General features: G+C 41.1%; 1 long non-coding RNA gene across 1 annotated transcript in view; it reads right to left on the bottom strand.

The window, feature by feature from the left end:
* Positions 1–1,312: 1,312 nt before the first annotated feature.
* LOC148969395 (uncharacterized) overlaps positions 1,313–27,230 on the bottom strand; it is a 154,976-nt gene continuing 129,058 nt past the window's right edge. The window contains exon 3 of the long non-coding RNA XR_016149455.1: positions 1,313–1,567. This is a non-coding gene — a long non-coding RNA (uncharacterized LOC148969395). The remainder of the gene's footprint in view (positions 1,568–27,230) is intronic.

Below are 27,230 nucleotides of genomic sequence, written 5' to 3'. Positions count from 1 at the left end.
AACGTAAGGGGTAACACTGTCGTTTTTTTTTCGGGTCGAATTTTTGAGTTTCGATATCTCAGCTCTGGAAGGGTCTAGAACCTCCATTTTTGCAGTCAGGTCTAAGTCTCATGGCCCTCTATCAGAATCCAGAGTATTGAGAAGATTGGGGATACTTAATTTTTCGCTCCCCAAAAAAAAAACGTAAGGGGTAACACTGTCGTTTTTTTTCTGTTCGAAATTTTGAGTTTCGATATCTCAGCTCTGGAAGGGTCAAGAGCCTCCATTGTTGCACTCAGGTCTAAGTCTCATGGCCCTCTATCAGAATCCAGAGTTTTGAGAAGATTGGGGATACTTAATTTTTCGAACCGAAAAAAAAAACGAAAGGGGTACCACTGTCGTTTTTTTGGGGGGTCGAAATTTTAAGATTCTCTGATCTTCTTGAAACTCTGGATTCTCATAGAGGGCCATAAGACTTAGACATGAGTGCAAAAATGGAGTCTCTAGATTCTTCCTGAGCTGAGCTATTGAGATTTTTATAGTGGCATAAATGCTACGTGGGATGTCCATATCTCAGCTCTGGAACGTAGTGATGTTACGTATGACACTGAAGCTTCGATGCACTTATCACATATGCAACACAATTTCTAGTGAAGCCCCGTAGTGGGGTGTGTATTGGTTTTCCCAGAGTCACGTGATCGATAACAAATGAAGCCTCACTTTTTGTCCAATCACGTGCAAGTTTCGCTTTGTGGGTCAGAAGGCTCGAACTCCAGATCTCATTTAGCGTGTCAATGTTGCCTCAGTCTGGTTGATGGGTGTTTGAGGAGAGTGCTGTACTTTGAAAGTTAAAAAATATAATTCATTAAATAACCAAAATTTATTTTTCACTACTTAGTCTATTCTTTTTTGTTTTGTCTTTTTGTTGTTGTCTACTTGAATATTTGAGACTGCAGAAACATGTCTACCCCCACCTATATACATTGGCATTACATTTTTTTTGTACCTCGGCCTCCTCTGTGCCATGTGAAAGAGTGTTCTCTAAGGCTGGGAAAGTACTGTGTAAGAGGAGAAATAGACTCAGCCCCAACACTGTGAAACAGCTTTTATTTCTAAATAAAAATAATTAAAAACTTTATCACCTTTCTTTCATTCCTACAGTTACATAAGCACTACCACTGCCAAGTGTCATACATTTAAAAACATATGATCCTATCAGACAATGTTCTTATTCATTATGTGTGTGTGTGTGTGTGTGTGTACAGAGAGAGAGAGATAGAGTAAGCCTACATTAAATCTTATTGAATCATATAAGCTTATATTATATTTTATTGTCACACTTTAATGGGAAAATTAATTTATTAAATGAACAAATCAAACACAAACATGTAAGTTTTTTTATTTGTACACATAACATTGAAACTATGTAGTGTGTTGTGGTTGCTTCATCTGCCAGAGCTTCTGGCTGCTTTATTTTAAATAAGCACGGGATGGCGCTGTCCTCGACACTCTCGAAGCTTTGAATCTTTTCCCGGAACAGTCAGGGGAAAGCCTCATTGCTCCATGAAGCTTCATTTCCCCATCCCTACTGTGAAAGAGGAGAAATAGACTCAGCCCCAACACTGTGAAACAGCTTTTATTTCTAAATAAAAATAATTAAAAACTTTATCACCTTTCTTTCATTCCTACAGTTACATAAGCACTACCCCTGCCAAGTGTCATACATTTAAAAACATATGATCCTATCAGACAATGTTCTTATTCATTATGTGTGTGTGTGTGTGTGTGTGTGTGTGTACACAGAGAGAGAGAGAGATAGAGTAAGCCTACATTAAATATTATTGAATCATAGAAGCTTATATTATATTTTATTGTCACACTTTAATGGGAAAATTAATTTATTAAATGAAAAAATCAAACACAAACATGTAAGTTTTTTATTTGTACACATAACATTGAAACTATGTAGTGTGTTGTGGTTGCTTCATCTGCCAGAGCTTCTGGCTGCTTTATTTTAAATAAGCACGGGATGGCGCTGTCCTCGACACTCTCGAAGCCTTGAATCTTTTCCCGGAACAGTCAGGGGAAAGCCTCATTGCTTCATGAAGCTTCATTTCCCCAACCCTACTGGAAAGGTCTAGAGCCTCTATTTTTGGACTCAGGTCTAAGTCTCATGGCCCTCTATAAGAATAGAGAGTTTTGAGAAGAATGGAGAAACTTGTTTTTTCACACCGAAAAGAAAAAAAAAAACAAAAAAAAACAAAAAAAAAACGAAAGGGGTACCACTGTCGTTTTTTTTTCTGGTCGAAATTTTGAGTCTCGATATCTCAGCTCTGGAAGGGTCTAGAGCCTCCATTTTTGCACTCAGGTGTAAGTCTCATGGCCCTCTATCAGACTCCAGAGTTTTGAGAAGATTGGGGAAACATTTTTTTTCGCCCCCCAAAAAAAACGTAAGGGGTAACACTGTCGTATTTTTTCGGGTCGAATTTTTGAGTTTCGATATCTCAGCTCTGGAAGGGCCTAGAGCCTCCATTTTTGCACTCAGGTGTAAGTCTCATGGCCCTCTATCAGAATCCAGAGTTTTGAGAAGATTGGGGAAACTTTATTTTTCGCCCGAAAAAAAAAACGTAAGGGGTAACAATGTCGGTTTTTTTTCGGGTCGAGTTTTTGAGTTTCGATATCTCAGCTCTGGAAGGGTCTAGAGCCTCCATTTTTGCACTCAGGTTCAAGTCTCATGGCCCTCTATCAGAATCCAGAGTTTTGAGAAAATTGGGGAAACTTTTTTTTTCGCCCCCCAAAAAAAACGTAAGGGGTAACACTGTCGTTTTTTTTCCGGGTCGAATTTTTGAGTATCGATATCTCAGCTCTGGAAGGGTCTAGAGCCTCCGTTTTTGCACTCAGGTGTAAGTCTCATGGCCCTCTACCAGAATCCAGAGTTTTGAGAAGATTGGGGAAACTTTATTTTTCACCCGAAAAAAAAAAACGTAAGGGGTAACACTGTCGTTTTTTTTTCGGGTCGAATTTTTGAGTTTCGATATCTCAGCTCTGGAAGGGTCTAGAGCCTCCATTTTTGCACTCAGGTGTAAGTCTCATGGCCCTCTATCAGAATCCAGAGTTTTGAGAAGATTGGGGAAACTTTATTTTTCGCCCGAAAAAAAAAAACGTAAGGGGTAACACTGTCGTTTTTTTTTTCGGGTCGAATTTTTGAGTTTCGATATCTCAGCTCTGGAAGGGTCTAGAGCCTCCATTTTTGCACTCAGGTGTAAGTCTCATGGCCCTCTATCAGAATCCAGAGTTTTGAGAAGATTGGGGAAACTTTATTTTTTGCCCCCCAAAAAAAAACGTAAGGGGTAACACTGTCGTTTTTTTTTTCGGGTCGAATTTTTGAGTTTCGATATCTCAGCTCTGTAAGGGTCTAGAGCCTCCATATTTGCACTCAGGTTCAAGTCTCATGGCCCTCTATCAGAATCCAGAGTTTTGAGAAGATTGGGGAAACTTTATTTTTTGCCCAAAAAAAAAAACGTAAGGGGTAACACTGTCGTTTTTTTTTTTGGGTCGAATTTTTGAGTTTCGATGTCTCAGCTCTAGAAGGGTCTAGAGCCTCCATTTTTGCACTCAGGTGTAAATCTCATGGCCCTCTATCAGAATCCAGAGTTTTGAGAAGATTGGGGAAACTTTATTTTTCGCCCGAAAAAAAAAAACGTAAGGGGTAACACTGTCGTTTTTTTTTTCGGGTCGAATTTTTGAGTATCGATATCTCAGCTCTGGAAGGGTCTAGAGCCTCAGTTTTTGCACTCAGGTGTAAGTCTTATGGCCCTCTATCAGAATGCAGAGTTTTGAGAAGATTGGGGAAACTGTATTTTTCGCCCGAAAAAAAAAAACGTAAGGGGTAACACTGTCGGTTTTTTTTCGGGTCGAATTTTTGAGTTTCGATATCTCAGCTCTGGAAGGGTCTAGAGCCTCCATTTTTGCACTCAGGTTCAAGTATCATGGCCCTCTATCAGAATCCAGAGTTTTGAGAAGATTGGGGAAACTTTTTTTTTCGCCCCCCCAAAAAAAACGTAAGGGGTAACACTGTCGGTTTTTTTTCGGGTCGAATTTTTGAGTATCGATATCTCAGCTCTGGAAGGGTCTAGAGCCTCCGTTTTTGCACTCAGGTGTAAGTCTCATGGCCCTCTACCAGAATCCAGAGTTTTGAGAAGATTGGGGAAACTTTATTTTTCGCCCGAAAAAAAAAAACGTAAGGGGTAACACTGTCGTTTTTTTTGGGTCGAAGTTTTGAGTTTCGATATCTCAGCTCTGGAAGGGTCTAGAGCCTCCATATTTGCACTCAGGTGTAAGTCTCATGGCCCTCTATCAGAATCCAGAGTTTTGAGAAGATTGGGGAAACTTTATTTTTCTCCCGAAAAAAAAAAAACGTAAGGGGTAACACTGTCGTTTTTTTTTCGGGTCGAATTTTTGAGTTTCGATATCTCAGTTCTGGAAGGGTCTAGAGCCTCCATTTTTGCACTCAGGTGTAAGTCTCATGGCCCTCTATCAGAATCCAGAGTTTTGAGAAGATTGGGGAAACTTTATTTTTCGCCCGAAAAAAAAAAACGTAAGGGGTAACACTGTCGTTTTTTTTTCGGGTCGAATTTTTGAGTTTCGATATCTCAGCTCTGGAAGGGTCTAGAGCCTCCATTTTTGCACTCAGGTGTAAGTCTCATGGCCCTCTATCAGAATCCAGAGTTTTGAGAAGATTGGGGAAACTTTATTTTCGCCCCAAAAAAAAAAAACGTAAGGGGTAACACTGTCGTTTTTTTTTCGGGTCGAATTTTTGAGTTTCGATATCTCAGCTCTGGAAGGGTCTAGAGCCTCCATTTTTGCACTCAGGTGTAAGTCTCATGGCCCTCTATCAGAATCCAGAGTTTTGAGAAGATTGGGGAAACTTTATTTTTTGCCCAAAAAAAAAAAACGTAAGGGGTAACACTGTCGTTTTTTTTTTCCGGGTCGAATTTTTGAGTTTCGATATCTCAGCTCTGTAAGGGTCTAGAGCCTCCATATTTGCACTCAGGTTCAAGTCTCAAGGCCCTCTATCAGAATCCAGAGTTTTGAGAAGATTGGGGAAACTTTATTTTTTGCCCCCCAAAAAAACGTAAGGGGTAACACTGTCGTTTTTTTTTCAGGTCGAATTTTTGAGTTTCGATATCTCAGCTCTGGAAGGGTCTAGAGCCTCCATTTTTGCACTCAGGTGTAAGTCTCATGGCCCTCTATCAGAATCCAGAGTTTTGAGAAGATTGGGGAAACTTTATTTTTTTGCCCAAAAAAAAAAACGTAAGGGGTAACACTGTCGTTTTTTTTTTTCGGGTCGAATTTTTGAGTTTCGATATCTCAGCTCTGTAAGGGTCTAGAGCCTCCATATTTGCACTCAGGTTCAAGTCTCATGGCCCTCTATCAGAATCCAGAGTTTTGAGAAGATTGGGGAAACTTTATTTTTTGCCCCAAAAAAAAAACGTAAGGGGTAACACTGTCGTTTTTTTTTCAGGTCGAATTTTTGAGTTTCGATATCTCAGCTCTGGAAGGGTCTAGAGCCTCCATTTTTGCACTCAGGTTCAAGTCTCATGGCCCTCTATCAGAATCCAGAGTTTTGAGAAGATTGGGGAAACTTTTTTTTTCGCCCCCCAAAAAAAACGTAAGGGGTAACACTGTCGTTTTTTTTCGGGTCGAATTTTTGAGTATCGATATCTCAGCTCTGGAAGGGTCTAGAGCCTCCGTTTTTGCACTCAGGTGTAAGTCTCATGGCCCTCTATCTGAATCCAGAGTTTTGAGAAGATTGGGGAAACTTTAATTTTCTCCCGAAAAAAAAAAACGTAAGGGGTAACACTGTCGTTTTTTTTTCGGGTCGAATTTTTGAGTTTCGATATCTCAGCTCTGGAAGGGTCTAGAGCCTCCATTTTTGCACTCAGGTGTAAGTCTCATGGCCCTCTATCAGAATCCAGAGTTTTGAGAAGATTGGGGAAACTTTTTTTTTCGCCCCCCAAAAAAAACGTAAGGGGTAACACTGTCGTTTTTTTTCGGGTCGAATTTTTGAGTATCGATATCTCAGCTCTGGAAGGGTCTAGAGCCTCCGTTTTTGCACTCAGGTGTAAGTCTCATGGCCCTCTATCTGAATCCAGAGTTTTGAGAAGATTGGGGAAACTTTATTTTTCGTCCGAAAAAAAAAAAGTAAGGGGTAGTAACACTGTCGTTTTTTTTTTTTGGGTCGAATTTTTGGGTATCGATATCTCAGCTATGGAAGGGTCTAGAGCCTCCGTTTTTGCATTCAGGTGTAAGTCTCATGGCCCTCTACCAGAATCCAGAGTTTTGAGAAGATTGGGGAAACTTTATTTTTCGCCCGAAAAAAAAAAAAACGTAAGGGGTAACACTGTCGTTTTTTTTTCGGGTCAAATTTTTGAGTTTCGATATCTCAGCTCTGGAAGGGTCTAGAGCCTCCATTTTTGCACTCAGGTCTAAGTCTCATGGCCCTCTATCAGAATCCAGAGTATTGAGAAGATTGGGGATACTTAATTTTTCGCCCCCCCCAAAAAAACGTAAGGGGTAACACTGTCGTTTTTTTTTCTGGTCGAAATTTTGAGTTTCGATATCTCAGCTATGTAAGGGTCTAGAGCCTCCATATTTGCACTCAGGTTCAAGTCTCATGGCCCTCTATCAGAATCCAGAGTTTTGAGAAGATTGGGGAAACTTTATTTTTTGCCCAAAAAAAAAACGTAAGGGGTAACACTGTCGTTTTTTTTTTTGGGTCGAATTTTTGAGTTTCGATATCTCAGCTCTAGAAGGGTCTAGAGCCTCCATTTTTGCACTCAGGTGTAAGTCTCATGGCCCTGTATCAGAATCCAGAGTTTTGAGAAGATTGGGGAAACTTTATTTTTCGCCCGAAAAAAAAAACGTAAGGGGTAACACTGTCGTTTTTTTTTTCGGGTCGAATTTTTGAGTTTCGATATCTCAGCTCTGGAAGGGTCTAGAGCCTCCATTTTTGCACTCAGGTTCAAGTCTCATGGCCCTCTATCAGAATCCATAGTTTTGAGAAGATTGGGGAAACTTTATTTTTCGCCCGAAAAAAAAAACGTAAGGGGTAACACTGTCGTTTTTTTTTCGGGTCGAATTTTTGAGTTTCGATATCTCAGCTCTGGAAGGGTCTAGAGCCTCCATTTTTGCACTCAGGTTCAAGTCTCATGGCCCTCTATCAGAATCCAGAGTTTTGAGAAGATTGGGGAAACTTTTTTTTTCGCCCCCCCAAAAAAAACGTAAGGGGTAACACTGTCGTTTTTTTTTCAGGTCGAATTTTTGAGTTTCGATATCTCAGCTCTGGAAGGGTCTATAGCCTCCGTTTTTGCACTCAGGTGTAAGTCTCATGGCCCTCTATCAGAATCCAGAGTTTTGAGAAGATTGGGGAAACTTTATTTTTCGGCCGAAAAAAAAAACGTAAGGGGTAACACTGTCGTTTTTTTTTTCAGGTCGAATTTTTGAGTTTCGATATCTCAGCTCTGGAAGGGTCTAGAGCCTCCATTTTTGCACTCAGGTTCAAGTCTCATGGCCCTCTATCAGAATCCAGAGTTTCGAGAAGATTGGGGAAACTTTTTTTTTCGCCCCCCAAAAAAAACGTAAGGGGTAACACTGTCGTTTTTTTTTCGGGTCGAATTTTTGAGTATCGCTATCTCAGCTCTGGAAGGGTCTAGAGCCTCCATTTTTGCACTCAGGTGTAAGTCTCATGGCCCTCTATCAGAATCCAGAGTTTTGAGACGATTGGGGAAACTTTTTTTCGCCCCCCAAAAAAAAAAAATGTAAGGGGTAACACTGTCGTTTTTTTTTCGGGTCGAATTTTTGAGTATCGATATCTCAGCTCTGGAAGGGTCTAGAGCCTCTGTTTTTGCACTCAGGTGTAAGTCTCATGGCCCTCTACCAGAATCCAGAGTTTTGAGAAGATTGGGGAAACTTTATTTTTCGCCCGAAAAAAAAAAACGTAACGGGTAACACTGTCGTTTTTTTTTCGGGTCGAATTTTTGAGTTTCGATATCTCAGCTCTGGAAGGGTCTAGAGCCTCCATTTTTGCACTCAGGTGTAAGTCTCATGGCCCTCTATCAGAATCCAGAGTTTTGAGAAAATTGGGGAAACTTTATTTTTCGCCCGAAAAAAAAAACGTAAGGGGTAACACTGTCGTTTTTTTTTCGGGTCGAATTTTTGAGTATCGACATCTCAGCTCTGGAAGGGTCTAGAGCCTCCGTTTTTGCACTCAGGTGTAAGTCTCATGGCCCTCTACCAGAATCCAGAGTTTTGAGAAGATTGGGGAAACTTAATTTTTTGCCCAAAAAAAAAACGTAAGGGGTAACACTGTCGTTTTTTTTTTCGGGTCGAATTTTTGAGTTTCGATATCTCAGCTCTGGAAGGGTCTAGAGCCTCCATTTTTGCACTCAGGTCTAAGTCTCATGGCCCTCTATCAGAATCCAGAGTATTGAGAAGATTGGGGATACTTAATTTTTCGCCCCCCCAAAAAAACGTAAGGGGTAACACTGTCGTTTTTTTTTCTGGTCGAAATTTTGAGTTTCGATATCTCAGCTCTGTAAGGGTCTAGAGCCTCCATATTTGCACTCAGGTTCAAGTCTCATGGCCCTCTATCAGAATCCAGAGTTTTGAGAAGATTGGGGAAACTTTTTTTTTTTGCCCAAAAAAAAAACGTAAGGGGTAACACTGTCGTTTTTTTTTTGGGTCGAATTTTTGAGTTTCGATATCTCAGCTCTAGAAGGGTCTAGAGCCTCCATTTTTGCACTCAGGTGTAAGTCTCATGGCCCTCTATCAGAATCCAGAGTTTTGAGAAGATTGGGGAAACTTTATTTTTCGCCCGAAAAAAAAAAACGTAAGGGGTAACACTGTCGTTTTTTTTTTCGGGTCGAATTTTTGAGTTTCGATATCTCAGCTCTGGAAGGGTCTAGAGCCTCCATTTTTGCACTCAGGTTCAAGTCTCATGGCCCTCTATCAGAATCCATAGTTTTGAGAAGATTGGGGAAACTTTATTTTTCGCCCGAAAAAAAAAACGTAAGGGGTAACACTGTCGGTTTTTTTTCGGGTCGAATTTTTGAGTTTCGATATCTCAGCTCTGGAAGGGTCTAGAGCCTCCATTTTTGCACTCAGGTTCAAGTCTCATGGCCCTCTATCAGAATCCAGAGTTTTGAGAAGATTGGGGAAACTTTTTTTTTCGCCCCCCCAAAAAAAACGTAAGGGGTAACACTGTCGTTTTTTTTTCGGGTCGAATTTTTGAGTATCGATATCTCAGCTCTGGAAGGGTCTATAGCCTCCGTTTTTGCACTCAGGTGTAAGTCTCATGGCCCTCTATCAGAATCCAGAGTTTTGAGAAGATTGGGGAAACTTTATTTTTCGGCCGAAAAAAAAAACGTAAGGGGTAACACTGTCGTTTTTTTTTTCGGGTCGAATTTTTGAGTTTCGATATCTCAGCTCTGGAAGGGTCTAGAGCCTCCATTTTTGCACTCAGGTTCAAGTCTCATGGCCCTCTATCAGAATCCAGAGTTTCGAGAAGATTGGGGAAACTTTTTTTTTCGCCCCCCAAAAAAAACGTAAGGGGTAACACTGTCGTTTTTTTTTCGGGTCGAATTTTTGAGTATCGCTATCTCAGCTCTGGAAGGGTCTAGAGCCTCAATTTTTGCACTCAGGTGTAAGTCTCATGGCCCTCTATCAGAATCCAGAGTTTTGAGACGATTGGGGAAACTTTTTTTCGCCCCCCCAAAAAAAAAACGTAAGGGGTAACACTGTCGTTTTTTTTTCGGGTCGAATTTTTGAGTATCGATATCTCAGCTCTGGAAGGGTCTAGAGCCTCTGTTTTTGCACTCAGGTGTAAGTCTCATGGCCCTCTACCAGAATCCAGAGTTTTGAGAAGATTGGGGAAACTTAATTTTTTGCCCAAAAAAAAAAAACGTAAGGGGTAACACTGTCGTTTTTTTTTTCGGGTCGAATTTTTGAGTTTCGATATCTCAGCTCTGGAAGGGTCTAGAGCCTCCATTTTTTGCACTCAGGTGTAAGTCTCATGGCCCTCTATCAGAATCCAGAGTTTTGAGAAGATTGGGGAAACTTTATTTTTCGCCCGAAAAAAAAAAACGTAAGGGGTAACACTGTCGTTTTTTTTTTCGGGTCGAATTTTTGAGTTTCGATATCTCAGCTCTGGAAGGGTCTAGAGCCTCCATTTTTGCACTCAGGTTCAAGTCTCATGGCCCTCTATCAGAATCCAGAGTTTTGAGAAGATTGGGGAAACTTTATTTTTCGCCCGAAAAAAAAAAACGTAAGGGGTAACACTGTCGTTTTTTTTTTCGGGTCGAATTTTTGAGTTTCGATATCTCAGCTCTGGAAGGGTCTAGAGCCTCCATTTTTGCAATCAGGTGTAAGTCTCATGGCCCTCTATCAGAAACCAGAGTTTTGAGAAGATTGGGGAAACTTTATTTTTCGCCCGAAAAAAAAAAACGTAAGGGGTAACACTGTCGTTTTTTTTTCGGGTCGAATTTTTGAGTTTCGATATCTCAGCTCTGGAAGGGTCTAGAACCTCCATTTTTGCAGTCAGGTCTAAGTCTCATGGCCCTCTATCAGAATCCAGAGTATTGAGAAGATTGGGGATACTTAATTTTTCGCCCCCCCAAAAAAACGTAAGGGGTAACACTGTCGTTTTTTTTTCTGGTCGAAATTTTGAGTTTCGATATCTCAGCTATGTAAGGGTCTAGAGCCTCCATATTTGCACTCAGGTTCAAGTCTCATGGCCCTCTATCAGAATCCAGAGTTTTGAGAAGATTGGGGAAACTTTATTTTTTGCCCAAAAAAAAAACGTAAGGGGTAACACTGTCGTTTTTTTTTTTGGGTCGAATTTTTGAGTTTCGATATCTCAGCTCTAGAAGGGTCTAGAGCCTCCATTTTTGCACTCAGGTGTAAGTCTCATGGCCCTGTATCAGAATCCAGAGTTTTGAGAAGATTGGGGAAACTTTATTTTTCGCCCGAAAAAAAAAACGTAAGGGGTAACACTGTCGTTTTTTTTTTCGGGTCGAATTTTTGAGTTTCGATATCTCAGCTCTGGAAGGGTCTAGAGCCTCCATTTTTGCACTCAGGTTCAAGTCTCATGGCCCTCTATCAGAATCCATAGTTTTGAGAAGATTGGGGAAACTTTATTTTTCGCCCGAAAAAAAAAACGTAAGGGGTAACACTGTCGTTTTTTTTTCGGGTCGAATTTTTGAGTTTCGATATCTCAGCTCTGGAAGGGTCTAGAGCCTCCATTTTTGCACTCAGGTTCAAGTCTCATGGCCCTCTATCAGAATCCAGAGTTTTGAGAAGATTGGGGAAACTTTTTTTTTCGCCCCCCCAAAAAAAACGTAAGGGGTAACACTGTCGTTTTTTTTTCAGGTCGAATTTTTGAGTTTCGATATCTCAGCTCTGGAAGGGTCTATAGCCTCCGTTTTTGCACTCAGGTGTAAGTCTCATGGCCCTCTATCAGAATCCAGAGTTTTGAGAAGATTGGGGAAACTTTATTTTTCGGCCGAAAAAAAAAACGTAAGGGGTAACACTGTCGTTTTTTTTTCAGGTCGAATTTTTGAGTTTCGATATCTCAGCTCTGGAAGGGTCTAGAGCCTCCATTTTTGCACTCAGGTTCAAGTCTCATGGCCCTCTATCAGAATCCAGAGTTTCGAGAAGATTGGGGAAACTTTTTTTTTCGCCCCCCAAAAAAAACGTAAGGGGTAACACTGTCGTTTTTTTTTCGGGTCGAATTTTTGAGTATCGCTATCTCAGCTCTGGAAGGGTCTAGAGCCTCCATTTTTGCACTCAGGTGTAAGTCTCATGGCCCTCTATCAGAATCCAGAGTTTTGAGACGATTGGGGAAACTTTTTTTCGCCCCCCAAAAAAAAAAAATGTAAGGGGTAACACTGTCGTTTTTTTTTCGGGTCGAATTTTTGAGTATCGATATCTCAGCTCTGGAAGGGTCTAGAGCCTCTGTTTTTGCACTCAGGTGTAAGTCTCATGGCCCTCTACCAGAATCCAGAGTTTTGAGAAGATTGGGGAAACTTTATTTTTCGCCCGAAAAAAAAAAACGTAACGGGTAACACTGTCGTTTTTTTTTCGGGTCGAATTTTTGAGTTTCGATATCTCAGCTCTGGAAGGGTCTAGAGCCTCCATTTTTGCACTCAGGTGTAAGTCTCATGGCCCTCTATCAGAATCCAGAGTTTTGAGAAAATTGGGGAAACTTTATTTTTCGCCCGAAAAAAAAAACGTAAGGGGTAACACTGTCGTTTTTTTTTCGGGTCGAATTTTTGAGTATCGACATCTCAGCTCTGGAAGGGTCTAGAGCCTCCGTTTTTGCACTCAGGTGTAAGTCTCATGGCCCTCTACCAGAATCCAGAGTTTTGAGAAGATTGGGGAAACTTAATTTTTTGCCCAAAAAAAAAACGTAAGGGGTAACACTGTCGTTTTTTTTTTCGGGTCGAATTTTTGAGTTTCGATATCTCAGCTCTGGAAGGGTCTAGAGCCTCCATTTTTGCACTCAGGTCTAAGTCTCATGGCCCTCTATCAGAATCCAGAGTATTGAGAAGATTGGGGATACTTAATTTTTCGCCCCCCCAAAAAAACGTAAGGGGTAACACTGTCGTTTTTTTTTCTGGTCGAAATTTTGAGTTTCGATATCTCAGCTCTGTAAGGGTCTAGAGCCTCCATATTTGCACTCAGGTTCAAGTCTCATGGCCCTCTATCAGAATCCAGAGTTTTGAGAAGATTGGGGAAACTTTTTTTTTTTGCCCAAAAAAAAAACGTAAGGGGTAACACTGTCGTTTTTTTTTTGGGTCGAATTTTTGAGTTTCGATATCTCAGCTCTAGAAGGGTCTAGAGCCTCCATTTTTGCACTCAGGTGTAAGTCTCATGGCCCTCTATCAGAATCCAGAGTTTTGAGAAGATTGGGGAAACTTTATTTTTCGCCCGAAAAAAAAAAACGTAAGGGGTAACACTGTCGTTTTTTTTTTCGGGTCGAATTTTTGAGTTTCGATATCTCAGCTCTGGAAGGGTCTAGAGCCTCCATTTTTGCACTCAGGTTCAAGTCTCATGGCCCTCTATCAGAATCCATAGTTTTGAGAAGATTGGGGAAACTTTATTTTTCGCCCGAAAAAAAAAACGTAAGGGGTAACACTGTCGGTTTTTTTTCGGGTCGAATTTTTGAGTTTCGATATCTCAGCTCTGGAAGGGTCTAGAGCCTCCATTTTTGCACTCAGGTTCAAGTCTCATGGCCCTCTATCAGAATCCAGAGTTTTGAGAAGATTGGGGAAACTTTTTTTTTCGCCCCCCCAAAAAAAACGTAAGGGGTAACACTGTCGTTTTTTTTTCGGGTCGAATTTTTGAGTATCGATATCTCAGCTCTGGAAGGGTCTATAGCCTCCGTTTTTGCACTCAGGTGTAAGTCTCATGGCCCTCTATCAGAATCCAGAGTTTTGAGAAGATTGGGGAAACTTTATTTTTCGGCCGAAAAAAAAAACGTAAGGGGTAACACTGTCGTTTTTTTTTTCGGGTCGAATTTTTGAGTTTCGATATCTCAGCTCTGGAAGGGTCTAGAGCCTCCATTTTTGCACTCAGGTTCAAGTCTCATGGCCCTCTATCAGAATCCAGAGTTTCGAGAAGATTGGGGAAACTTTTTTTTTCGCCCCCCAAAAAAAACGTAAGGGGTAACACTGTCGTTTTTTTTTCGGGTCGAATTTTTGAGTATCGCTATCTCAGCTCTGGAAGGGTCTAGAGCCTCAATTTTTGCACTCAGGTGTAAGTCTCATGGCCCTCTATCAGAATCCAGAGTTTTGAGACGATTGGGGAAACTTTTTTTCGCCCCCCCAAAAAAAAAACGTAAGGGGTAACACTGTCGTTTTTTTTTCGGGTCGAATTTTTGAGTATCGATATCTCAGCTCTGGAAGGGTCTAGAGCCTCTGTTTTTGCACTCAGGTGTAAGTCTCATGGCCCTCTACCAGAATCCAGAGTTTTGAGAAGATTGGGGAAACTTAATTTTTTGCCCAAAAAAAAAAAACGTAAGGGGTAACACTGTCGTTTTTTTTTTCGGGTCGAATTTTTGAGTTTCGATATCTCAGCTCTGGAAGGGTCTAGAGCCTCCATTTTTTGCACTCAGGTGTAAGTCTCATGGCCCTCTATCAGAATCCAGAGTTTTGAGAAGATTGGGGAAACTTTATTTTTCGCCCGAAAAAAAAAAACGTAAGGGGTAACACTGTCGTTTTTTTTTTCGGGTCGAATTTTTGAGTTTCGATATCTCAGCTCTGGAAGGGTCTAGAGCCTCCATTTTTGCACTCAGGTTCAAGTCTCATGGCCCTCTATCAGAATCCAGAGTTTTGAGAAGATTGGGGAAACTTTATTTTTCGCCCGAAAAAAAAAACGTAAGGGGTAACACTGTCGTTTTTTTTTTCGGGTCGAATTTTTGAGTTTCGATATCTCAGCTCTGGAAGGGTCTAGAGCCTCCATTTTTGCAATCAGGTGTAAGTCTCATGGCCCTCTATCAGAAACCAGAGTTTTGAGAAGATTGGGGAAACTTTATTTTTCGCCCGAAAAAAAAAACGTAAGGGGTAACACTGTCGTTTTTTTTTCGGGTCGAATTTTTGAGTTTCGATATCTCAGCTCTGGAAGGGTCTAGAACCTCCATTTTTGCAGTCAGGTCTAAGTCTCATGGCCCTCTATCAGAATCCAGAGTATTGAGAAGATTGGGGATACTTAATTTTTCGCTCCCCAAAAAAAAACGTAAGGGGTAACACTGTCGTTTTTTTTCTGTTCGAAATTTTGAGTTTCGATATCTCAGCTCTGGAAGGGTCAAGAGCCTCCATTGTTGCACTCAGGTCTAAGTCTCATGGCCCTCTATCAGAATCCAGAGTTTTGAGAAGATTGGGGAAACTTTATTTTTCGGCCGAAAAAAAAAACGTAAGGGGTAACACTGTCGTTTTTTTTTTCGGGTCGAATTTTTGAGTTTCGATATCTCAGCTCTGGAAGGGTCTAGAGCCTCCATTTTTGCACTCAGGTTCAAGTCTCATGGCCCTCTATCAGAATCCAGAGTTTCGAGAAGATTGGGGAAACTTTTTTTTTCGCCCCCCAAAAAAAATGTAAGGGGTAACACTGTCGTTTTTTTTTTCGGGTCGAATTTTTGAGTATCGCTATCTCAGCTCTGGAAGGGTCTAGAGCCTCCATTTTTGCACTCAGGTGTAAGTCTCATGGCCCTCTATCAGAATCCAGAGTTTTGAGACGATTGGGGAAACTTTTTTTCGCCCCCCAAAAAAAAAAACGTAAGGGGTAACACTGTCGTTTTTTTTTTCGGGTCGAATTTTTGAGTATCGATATCTCAGCTCTGGAAGGGTCTAGAGCCTCTGTTTTTGCACTCAGGTGTAAGTCTCATGGCCCTCTACCAGAATCCAGAGTTTTGAGAAGATTGGGGAAACTTTATTTTTCGCCCGAAAAAAAAAAACGTAACGGGTAACACTGTCGTTTTTTTTTTCGGGTCGAATTTTTGAGTTTCGATATCTCAGCTCTGGAAGGGTCTAGAGCCTCCATTTTTGCACTCAGGTGTAAGTCTCATGGCCCTCTATCAGAATCCAGAGTTTTGAGAAAATTGGGGAAACTTTATTTTTCGCCCGAAAAAAAAAACGTAAGGGGTAACACTGTCGTTTTTTTTTCGGGTCGAATTTTTGAGTATCGATATCTCAGCTCTGGAAGGGTCTAGAGCCTCCGTTTTTGCACTCAGGTGTAAGTCTCATGGCCCTCTACCAGAATCCAGAGTTTTGAGAAGATTGGGGAAACTTAATTTTTCGCCCCCCCAAAAAAACGTAAGGGGTAACACTGTCGTTTTTTTTTCTGGTCGAAATTTTGAGTTTCGATATCTCAGCTCTGGAAGGGTCTAGAGCCTCCATTTTTGCACTCAGGTTCAAGTCTCATGGCCCTCTATCAGAATCCATAGTTTTGAGAAGATTGGGGAAACTTTATTTTTCGCCCGAAAAAAAAAACGTAAGGGGTAACACTGTCGTTTTTTTTTCGGGTCGAATTTTTGAGTTTCGATATCTCAGCTCTGGAAGGGTCTAGAGCCTCCATTTTTGCACTCAGGTTCAAGTCTCATGGCCCTCTATCAGAATCCAGAGTTTTGAGAAGATTGGGGAAACTTTTTTTTTCGCCCCCCCAAAAAAAACGTAAGGGGTAACACTGTCGTTTTTTTTTCGGGTCGAATTTTTGAGTATCGATATCTCAGCTCTGGAAGGGTCTATAGCCTCCGTTTTTGCACTCAGGTGTAAGTCTCATGGCCCTCTATCAGAATCCAGAGTTTTGAGAAGATTGGGGAAACTTTATTTTTCGGCCGAAAAAAAAAACGTAAGGGGTAACACTGTCGTTTTTTTTTTCGGGTCGAATTTTTGAGTTTCGATATCTCAGCTCTAGAAGGGTCTAGAGCCTCCATTTTTGCACTCAGGTGCAAGTCTTATGGCCCTCTATCAGACTCCAGAGTTTTGAGAAGATTGGGGAAACATTTTTTTTTTGCCCCCCAAAAAAAACGTAAGGGGTAACACTGTCATTTTTTTTCAGGTCGAATTTTTGAGTTTTGATATCTCAGCTCTGGAAGGGCCTAGAGCCTCCATTTTTGCACTCAGGTGTAAGTCTCATGGCCCTCTATCAGAATCCAGAGTTTTGAGAAGATTGGGGAAACTTTATTTTTCGCCCGAAAAAAAAAACGTAAGGGGTAACACTGTCGGTTTTTTTTCGGGTCGAATTTTTGAGTTTAGATATTTCAGCTCTGGAAGGGTCTAGAGCCTCCATTTTTGCACTCAGGTTCAAGTCTCATGGCCCTCTATCAGAATCCAGAGTTTTGAGAAGATTGGGGAAACTTTTTTTTTCGCCCCCCAAAAAAAACGTAAGGGGTAACACTGTCGTTTTTTTTCCGGGTCGAATTTTTGAGTATCGATATCTCAGCTCTGTAAGGGTCTAGAGCCTCAATTTTTGCACTCAGGTGCAAGTCTTATGGCCCTCTATCAGACTCCAGAGTTTTGAGAAGATTGGGGAAACATTTTTTTTTTGCCCCCCAAAAAAAACGTAAGGGGTAACACTGTCATTTTTTTTCAGGTCGAATTTTGGGAGTTTTGATATCTCAGCTCTGGAAGGGCCTAGAGCCTCCATTTTTGCACTCAGGTGTAAGTCTCATGGCCCTCTATCAGAATCCAGAGTTTTAAGAAGATTGGGGAAACTTTATTTTTCGCCCGAAAAAAAAAAACGTAAGGGGTAACACTGTCGGTTTTTTTTCGGGTCGAATTTTTGAGTTTCGATATCTCAGCTCTGGAAGGGTCTAGAGCCTCCATTTTTGCACTCAGGTGTAAGTCTCATGGCCCTCTATCAGAATTCAGAGTTTTGAGAAGATTGGGGAAACTTTATTTTTTGCCCAAAAAAAAAAAAAAAACGTAAGGGGTAACACTGTCGTTTTTTTTGTTTCGGGTCGAATTTTTGAGTTTCGATATCTCAGCTCTGGAAGGGTCTAGAGCCTCCATTTTTGCACTCAGGTGTAAGTCTCATGGCCCTCTATCAGAATCCAGAGTTTTGAGAAGATTGGGGAAACTTTATTTTTCGCCCGAAAAAAAAAAAACGTAAGGGGTAACACTGTCGTTTTTTTTTTTTCGGGTCGAATTTTTGAGTATCGATATCTCAGCTCTGGAAGGGTCTAGAGCCTCCGTTTTTGCACTCAGGTGTAAGTCTCATGGCCCTCTATCAGAATCCAGAGTTTTGAGAAGATTGGGGAAACTTTATTTTTCGCCCGAAAAAAAAAAAACGTAAGGGGTAACACTGTCGGTTTTTTTTCGGGTCGAATTTTTGAGTTTCGATATCTCAGCTCTGGAAGGGTCTAGAGCCTCCATTTTTGCACTCAGGTTCAAGTCTCATGGCCCTCTATCAGAATCCAGAGTTTTGAGAAGATTGGGGAAACTTTTTTTTTTTGCCCCCCAAAAAAAACGTAAGGGGTAACACTGTCGTTTTTTTTCCGGGTCGAATTTTTGAGTATCGATATCTCAGCTCTGTAAGGGTCTAGAGCCTCCATATTTGCACTCAGGTTCAAGTCTCATGGCCCTCTATCAGAATCCAGAGTTTTGAGAAGATTGGGGAAACTTCATTTTTTGCCCAAAAAAAAAACGTAAGGGGTAACACTGTCGTTTTTTTTTCAGGTCGAATTTTTGAGTTTCGATATCTCAGCTCTGGAAGGGTCTAGAGCCTCCATGTTTGCACTCAGGTTCAAGTCTCATGGCCCTCTATCAGAATCCAGAGTTTTGAGAAGATTGGGGAAACTTTATTTTTTGCCCAAAAAAAAAAACGTAAGGGGTAACACTGTCGTTTTTTTTCCGGGTCGAATTTTTGAGTATCGATATCTCAGCTCTGGAAGGGTCTAGAGCCTCCGTTTTTGCACTCAGGTGTAAGTCTCATGGCCCTCTACCAGAATCCAGAGTTTTGAGAAGATTGGGGAAACTTTATTTTTCGCCCGAAAAAAAAAACGTAAGGGGTAACACTGTCGTTTTTTTTTCGGGTCGAATTTTTGAGTTTCGATATCTCAGCTCTGGAAGGGTCTAGAGCCTCCATTTTTGCACTCAGGTGTAAGTCTCATGGCCCTCTATCAGAATTCAGAGTTTTGAGAAGATTGGGGAAACTTTATTTTTCGCCCGAAAAAAAAAAACGTAAGGGGTAACACTGTCGTTTTTTTTTTCGGGTCGAATTTTTGAGTTTCGATATCTCAGCTCTGGAAGGGTCTAGAGCCTCCATTTTTGCACTCAGGTGTAAGTCTCATGGCCCTCTATCAGAATTCAGAGTTTTGAGAAGATTGGGGAAACTTTATTTTTTGCCCAAAAAAAAAAAAACGTAAGGGGTAACACTGTCGTTTTTTTTTTTCGGGTCGAATTTTTGAGTTTCGATATCTCAGCTCTGGAAGGGTCTAGAGCCTCCATTTTTGCACTCAGGTGTAAGTCTCATGGCCCTCTATCAGAATCCAGAGTTTTGAGAAGATTGGGGAAACTTTATTTTTCGCCCGAAAAAAAAAAACGTAAGGGGTAACACTGTCGTTTTTTTTTTTTTCGGGTCGAATTTTTGAGTATCGATATCTCAGCTCTGGAAGGGTCTAGAGCCTCCGTTTTTGCACTCAGGTGTAAGTCTCATGGCCCTCTACCAGAATCCAGAGTTTTGAGAATATTGGGGAAACTTAATTTTTTGCCCAAAAAAAAAAACGTAAGGGGTAACACTGTCGTTTTTTTTTCGGGTCGAATTTTTGAGTTTCGATATCTCAGCTCTGGAAGGGTCTAGAGCCTCCATTTTTGCACTCAGGTTCAAGTCTCATGGCCCTCTATCAGAATCCAGAGTTTTGAGAAGATTGGGGAAACTTTATTTTTTGCCCCAAAAAAAAAACGTAAGGGGTAACACTGTCGTTTTTTTTTCGGGTCGAATTTTTGAGTTTCGATATCTCAGCTCTAGAAGGGTCTAGAGCCTCCATTTTTGCACTCAGGTGCAAGTCTTATGGCCCTCTATCAGACTCCAGAGTTTTGAGAAGATTGGGGAAACATTTTTTTTTTGCCCCCCAAAAAAAACGTAAGGGGTAACACTGTCATTTTTTTTCAGGTCGAATTTTTGAGTTTTGATATCTCAGCTCTGGAAGGGCCTAGAGCCTCCATTTTTGCACTCAGGTGTAAGTCTCATGGCCCTCTATCAGAATCCAGAGTTTTGAGAAGATTGGGGAAACTTTATTTTTCGCCCGAAAAAAAAAACGTAAGGGGTAACACTGTCGGTTTTTTTTCGGGTCGAATTTTTGAGTTTCGATATTTCAGCTCTGGAAGGGTCTAGAGCCTCCATTTTTGCACTCAGGTTCAAGTCTCATGGCCCTCTATCAGAATCCAGAGTTTTGAGAAGATTGGGGAAACTTTTTTTTTTCGCCCCCCAAAAAAAACGTAAGGGGTAACACTGTCGTTTTTTTTCCGGGTCGAATTTTTGAGTATCGATATCTCAGCTCTGTAAGGGTCTAGAGCCTCCATTTTTGCACTCAGGTGCAAGTCTTATGGCCCTCTATCAGACTCCAGAGTTTTGAGAAGATTGGGGAAACATTTTTTTTTTGCCCCCCAAAAAAAACGTAAGGGGTAACACTGTCATTTTTTTTCAGGTCGAATTTTGGGAGTTTTGATATCTCAGCTCTGGAAGGGCCTAGAGCCTCAATTTTTGCACTCAGGTGTAAGTCTCATGGCCCTCTATCAGAATCCAGAGTTTTGAGAAGATTGGGGAAACTTTATTTTTCGCCCGAAAAAAAAAAACGTAAGGGGTAACACTGTCGGTTTTTTTTCGGGTCGAATTTTTGAGTTTCGATATCTCAGCTCTGGAAGGGTCTAGAGCCTCCATTTTTGCACTCAGGTGTAAGTCTCATGGCCCTCTATCAGAATTCAGAGTTTTGAGAAGATTGGGGAAACTTTATTTTTTGCCCAAAAAAAAAAAAAACGTAAGGGGTAACACTGTCGTTTTTTTTGTTTCGGGTCGAATTTTTGAGTTTCGATATCTCAGCTCTGGAAGGGTCTAGAGCCTCCATTTTTGCACTCAGGTGTAAGTCTTATGGCCCTCTATCAGAATCCAGAGTTTTGAGAAGATTGGGGAAACTTTATTTTTCGCCCGAAAAAAAAAAACGTAAGGGGTAACACTGTCGGTTTTTTTTCGGGTCGAATTTTTGAGTTTCGATATCTCAGCTCTGGAAGGGTCTAGAGCCTCCATTTTTGCACTCAGGTTCAAGTCTCATGGCCCTCTATCAGAATCCAGAGTTTTGAGAAGATTGGGGAAACTTTTTTTTTTTGCCCCCCAAAAAAAACGTAAGGGGTAACACTGTCGTTTTTTTTCCGGGTCGAATTTTTGAGTATCGATATCTCAGCTCTGTAAGGGTCTAGAGCCTCCATATTTGCACTCAGGTTCAAGTCTCATGGCCCTCTATCAGAATCCAGAGTTTTGAGAAGATTGGGGAAACTTTATTTTTTGCCCAAAAAAAAAAACGTAAGGGGTAACACTGTCGTTTTTTTTTCAGGTCGAATTTTTGAGTTTCGATATCTCAGCTCTGGAAGGGTCTAGAGCCTCCATGTTTGCACTCAGGTTCAAGTCTCATGGCCCTCTATCAGAATCCAGAGTTTTGAGAAGATTGGGGAAACTTTATTTTTTGCCCAAAAAAAAAAACGTAAGGGGTAACACTGTCGTTTTTTTTTTTTTGGGTCGAATTTTTGAGTATCGATATCTCAGCTCTGGAAGGGTCTAGAGCCTCCATTTTTGCACTCAGGTGTAAGTCTCATGGCCCTCTATCAGAATCCAGAGTTTTGAGAAGATTGGGGAAACTTTATTTTTCACCCGAAAAAAAAAAACGTAAGGGGTAACACTGTCGTTTTTTTTTCGGGTCGAATTTTTGAGTATCGATATCTCAGCTCTGGAAGGGTCTAGAGCCTCCAATTTTGCACTCAGGTGTAAGTCTCATGGCCCTCTATCAGAATCCAGAGTTTTGAGAAGATTGGGGAAACTTTATTATTTGCCCAAAAAAAAAAACGTAAGGGGTAACACTGTCGTTTTTTTTTTCGGGTCGAATTTTTGAGTTTCGATATCTCAGCTCTGTAAGGGTCTAGAGCCTCCATGTTTGCACTCAGGTTCAAGTCTCATGGTCCTCTATCAGAATCCAGAGTTTTGAGAAGATTGGGGAAACTTTATTTTTTGCCCAAAAAAAAAAACGTAAGGGGTAACACTGTCGTTTTTTTTTTTTCGGGTCGAATTTTTGAGTATCGATATCTCAGCTCTGGAAGGGTCTAGAGCCTCCGTTTTTGCACTTATGTGTAAGTCTCATGGCCCTCTACCAGAATCCAGAGTTTTGAGAATATTGGGGAAACCTAATTTTTTGCCCCAAAAAAAAAACGTAAGGGGTAACACTGTCGTTTTTTTTTCGGGTCGAATTTTTGAGTTTCGATATCTCAGCTCTGGAAGGGTCTAGAGCCTCCATTTTTGCACTCAGGTTCAAGTCTCATGGCCCTCTATCAGAATCCAGAGTTTTGAGAAGATTGGGGAAACTTTATTTTTTGCCCAAAAAAAAAACGTAAGGGGTAACACTGTCGTTTTTTTTCGGGTCGAATTTTTGAGTTTCGATATCTCAGCTCTGGAAGGGTCTAGAGCCTCCATTTTTGCACTCAGGTGTAAGTCTCATGGCCCTCTATCAGAATCCAGAGTTTTGAGAAGATTGGGGAAACTTTATTTTTCGCCCGAAAAAAAAAAACGTAAGGGGTAACACTGTCGTTTTTTTTTCGGGTCGAATTTTTGAGTATCGATATCTCAGCTCTGGAAGGGTCTAGAGCCTCCAATTTTGCACTCAGGTGTAAGTCTCATGGCCCTCTATCAGAATCCAGAGTTTTGAGAAGATTGGGGAAACTTTATTATTTGCCCAAAAAAAAAAAAACGTAAGGGGTAACACTGTCGTTTTTTTTTTCGGGTCGAATTTTTGAGTTTCGATATCTCAGATCTGTAAGGGTCTAGAGCCTCCATGTTTGCACTCAGGTTCAAGTCTCATGGCCCTCTATCAGAATCCAGAGTTTTGAGAAGATTGGGGAAACTTTATTTTTTGCCCCCAAAAAAAAAAAACGTAAGGGGTAACACTGTCGTTTTTTTTTTTCGGGTCGAATTTTTGAGTATCGATATCTCAGCTCTGGAAGGGTCTAGAGCCTCCGTTTTTGCACTCATGTGTAAGTCTCATGGCCCTCTACCAGAATCCAGAGTTTTGAGAATATTGGGGAAACCTAATTTTTTGCCCCCAAAAAAAAACGTAAGGGGTAACACTGTCGTTTTTTTTTCGGGTCGAATTTTTGAGTTTCGATATCTCAGCTCTGGAAGGGTCTAGAGCCTCCATTTTTGCACTCAGGTTCAACTCTCATGGCCCTCTATCAGAATCCAGAGTTTTGAGAAGATTGGGGAAACTTTATTTTTTGCCCAAAAAAAAAACGTAAGGGGTAACACTGTCGTTTTTTTTCGGGTCGAATTTTTGAGTTTCGATATCTCAGCTCTGGAAGGGTCTAGAGCCTCCATTTTTGCACTCAGGTGTAAGTCTCATGGCCCTCTATCAGAATCCAGAGTTTTGAGAAGATTGGGGAAACTTTATTTTTCGCCCGAAAAAAAAAAACGTAAGGGGTAACACTGTCGTTTTTTTTTCGGGTCGAATTTTTGAGTATCGATATCTCAGCTCTGGAAGGGTCTAGAGCCTCCAATTTTGCACTCAGGTGTAAGTCTCATGGCCCTCTATCAGAATCCAGAGTTTTGAGAAGATTGGGGAAACTTTATTTTTTGCCCAAAAAAAAAACGTAAGGGGTAACACTGTCGTTTTTTTTCGGGTCGAATTTTTGAGTTTCGATATCTCAGCTCTGGAAGGGTCTAGAGCCTCGATTTTTGCACTCAGGTGCAAGTCTTATGGCCCTCTATCAGACTCCAGAGTTTTAAAAAGATTGGGGAAACATTTTTTTTCGCCCCCCCAAAAAAACGTAAGGGGTAACACTGTCGTTTTTTTTTTCGGGTCGAATTTTTGAGTTTCGATATCTCAGCTCTGGAAGGGTCTAGAGCCTCCATTTTTGCACTCAGGTGTAAGTCTCATGGCCCTCTATCAGAATCCAGAGTTTTGAGAAGATTGGGGAAACTTTATTTTTCGCCCGAAAAAAAAAAACGTAAGGGGTAACACTGTCGTTTTTTTTTCGGGTCGAATTTTGGAGTTTCGATATCTCAGCTCTGGAAGGGTCTAGAGCCTCCATTTTTGCACTCAGGTGTAAGTCTCATGGCCCTCTATCAGAATCCAGAGTTTTGAGAAGATTGGGGAAACTTTATTTTTCGCCCGAAAAAAAAAAACGTAAGGGGTTACACTGTCGTTTTTTTTTTTCGTGTCGAATTTTGGAGTTTCGATATCTCAGCTCTGGAAGGGTCTAGAGCCTCCATTTTTGCACTCAGGTGTAAGTCTCATGGCCCTCTATCAGAATCCAGAGTTTTGAGAAGATTGGGGAAAATTTATTTTTTGCCCAAAAAAAAAACGTAAGGGGTAACACTGCCGTTTTTTTTTTCGGGTCGAATTTTTGAGTTTCGATATCTCAGCTCTGTAAGGGTCTAGAGCCTCCATATTTGCACTCAGGTTCAAGTCTCATGGCCCTCTATCAGAATCCAGAGTTTTGAGAAGATTGGGGAAACTTTATTTTTTGCCCAAAAAAAAAACGTAAGGGGTAACACTGTCGTTTTTTTTTCAGGTCGAATTTTTGAGTTTCGATATCTCAGCTCTGGAAGGGTCTAGAGCCTCCATTTTTGCACTCAGGTTCAAGTCTCATGGCCCTCTATCAGAATCCAGAGTTTTGAGAAGATTGTGGAAACTTTTTTTTCGCCCCCCAAAAAAAACGTAAGGGGTAACACCGTCGTTTTTTTTTCGGGTCGAATTTTTGAGTATCGATATCTCAGCTCTGGAAGGGTCTAGAGCCTCCGTTTTTGCACTCAGGTGTAAGTCTCATGGCCCTCTATCAGAATCCAGAGTTTTGAGAAGATTGGGGAAACTTTATTTTTCGTCCGAAAAAAAAAACGTAAGGGGTAACACTGTCGTTTTTTTTGGGGTCGAATTTTTAAGTTTCGATATCTCAGCTCTGGAAGGGTCTAGAGCCTCCATTTTTGCACTCAGGTGTAAGTCTCATGGCCCTCTATCAGAATCCAGAGTTTTGAGAAGATTGGGGAAACTTTATTTTTTGCCCAAAAAAAAAACGTAAGGGGTAACACTGTCGTTTTTTTTTCAGGTCGAATTTTTGAGTTTCGATATCTCAGCTCTGGAAGGGTCTAGAGCCTCCATTTTTGCACTCAGGTTCAAGTCTCATGGCCCTCTATCAGAATCCAGAGTTTTGAGAAGATTGTGGAAACTTTTTTTTCGCCCCCCAAAAAAAACGTAAGGGGTAACACTGTCGGTTTTTTTTCGGGTCGAATTTTTGAGTATCGATATCTCAGCTCTGGAAGGGTCTAGAGCCTCCGTTTTTGCACTCAGGTGTAAGTCTCATGGCCCTCTATCAGAATCCAGAGTTTTAAGAAGATTGGGGAAACTTTATTTTTCGTCCGAAAAAAAAAACGTAAGGGGTAACACTGTCGTTTTTTTTGGGGTCGAATTTTTGAGTTTCGATATCTCAGCTCTGGAAGGGTCTAGAGCCTCCATTTTTGCACTCAGGTGTAAGTCTCATGGCCCTCTATCAGAATCCAGAGTTTTGAGAAGATTGGGGAAACTTTATTTTTCGCCCGAAAAAAAAAACGTAAGGGGTAACACTGTCGTTTTTTTTTTCGGGTCGAATTTTTGAGTTTCGATATCTCAGCTCTGGAAGGGTCTAGAGCCTCCATTTTTGCACTCAGGTGTAAGTCTCATGGCCCTCTATCAGAATCCAGAGTTTTGAGAAGATTGGGGAAACTTTTTTTTTCGCCCCCCCAAAAAAAACGTAAGGGGTAACACTGTCGTTTTTTTTTCGGGTCGAATTTTTGATTATCGATATCTCAGCTCTGGAAGGGTCTATAGCCTCCGTTTTTGCACTCAGGTGTAAGTCTCATGGCCCTCTGTCAGAATCCAGAGTTTTGAGAAGATTGGGGAAACTTTATTTTTCGGCCGAAAAAAAAAACGTAAGGGGTAACACTGTCGTTTTTTTTTTCGGGTCGAATTTTTGAGTTTCGATATCTCAGCTCTAGAAGGGTCTAGAGCCTCCATTTTTGCACTCAGGTGCAAGTCTTATGGCCCTCTATCAGACTCCAGAGTTTTGAGAAGATTGGGGAAACATTTTTTTTTTGCCCCCCAAAAAAAACGTAAGGGGTAACACTGTCATTTTTTTTCAGGTCGAATTTTTGAGTTTTGATATCTCAGCTCTGGAAGGGCCTAGAGCCTCCATTTTTGCACTCAGGTGTAAGTCTCATGGCCCTCTATCAGAATCCAGAGTTTTGAGAAGATTGGGGAAACTTTATTTTTCGCCCGAAAAAAAAAACGTAAGGGGTAACACTGTCGGTTTTTTTTCGGGTCGAATTTTTGAGTTTCGATATTTCAGCTCTGGAAGGGTCTAGAGCCTCCATTTTTGCACTCAGGTTCAAGTCTCATGGCCCTCTATCAGAATCCAGAGTTTTGAGAAGATTGGGGAAACTTTTTTTTTCGCCCCCCAAAAAAAACGTAAGGGGTAACACTGTCGTTTTTTTTCCGGGTCGAATTTTTGAGTATCGATATCTCAGCTCTGTAAGGGTCTAGAGCCTCCATTTTTGCACTCAGGTGCAAGTCTTATGGCCCTCTATCAGACTCCAGAGTTTTGAGAAGATTGGGGAAACATTTTTTTTTTTGCCCCCCAAAAAAAACGTAAGGGGTAACACTGTCATTTTTTTTCAGGTCGAATTTTGGGAGTTTTGATATCTCAGCTCTGGAAGGGCCTAGAGCCTCCATTTTTGCACTCAGGTGTAAGTCTCATGGCCCTCTATCAGAATCCAGAGTTTTAAGAAGATTGGGGAAACTTTATTTTTCGCCCGAAAAAAAAAAACGTAAGGGGTAACACTGTCGGTTTTTTTTCGGGTCGAATTTTTGAGTTTCGATATCTCAGCTCTGGAAGGGTCTAGAGCCTCCATTTTTGCACTCAGGTGTAAGTCTCATGGCCCTCTATCAGAATTCAGAGTTTTGAGAAGATTGGGGAAACTTTATTTTTTGCCCAAAAAAAAAAAAAACGTAAGGGGTAACACTGTCGTTTTTTTTGTTTCGGGTCGAATTTTTGAGTTTCGATATCTCAGCTCTGGAAGGGTCTAGAGCCTCCATTTTTGCACTCAGGTGTAAGTCTCATGGCCCTCTATCAGAATCCAGAGTTTTGAGAAGATTGGGGAAACTTTATTTTTCGCCCGAAAAAAAAAAAACGTAAGGGGTAACACTGTCGTTTTTTTTTTTTCGGGTCGAATTTTTGAGTATCGATATCTCAGCTCTGGAAGGGTCTAGAGCCTCCGTTTTTGCACTCAGGTGTAAGTCTCATGGCCCTCTATCAGAATCCAGAGTTTTGAGAAGATTGGGGAAACTTTATTTTTCGCCCGAAAAAAAAAAACGTAAGGGGTAACACTGTCGGTTTTTTTTCGGGTCGAATTTTTGAGTTTCGATATCTCAGCTCTGGAAGGGTCTAGAGCCTCCATTTTTGCACTCAGGTTCA

This window comes from Pimephales promelas, chromosome 23 (assembly GCF_988280905.1).
Source record: "Pimephales promelas chromosome 23, fPimPro1.hap1.1, whole genome shotgun sequence".
Taxonomy (NCBI): domain Eukaryota; kingdom Metazoa; phylum Chordata; class Actinopteri; order Cypriniformes; family Leuciscidae; genus Pimephales; species Pimephales promelas.
The sequence above is the reverse complement of the archived record's forward strand: the minus strand, read 5'-3'. Positions and strand labels throughout refer to the sequence as shown.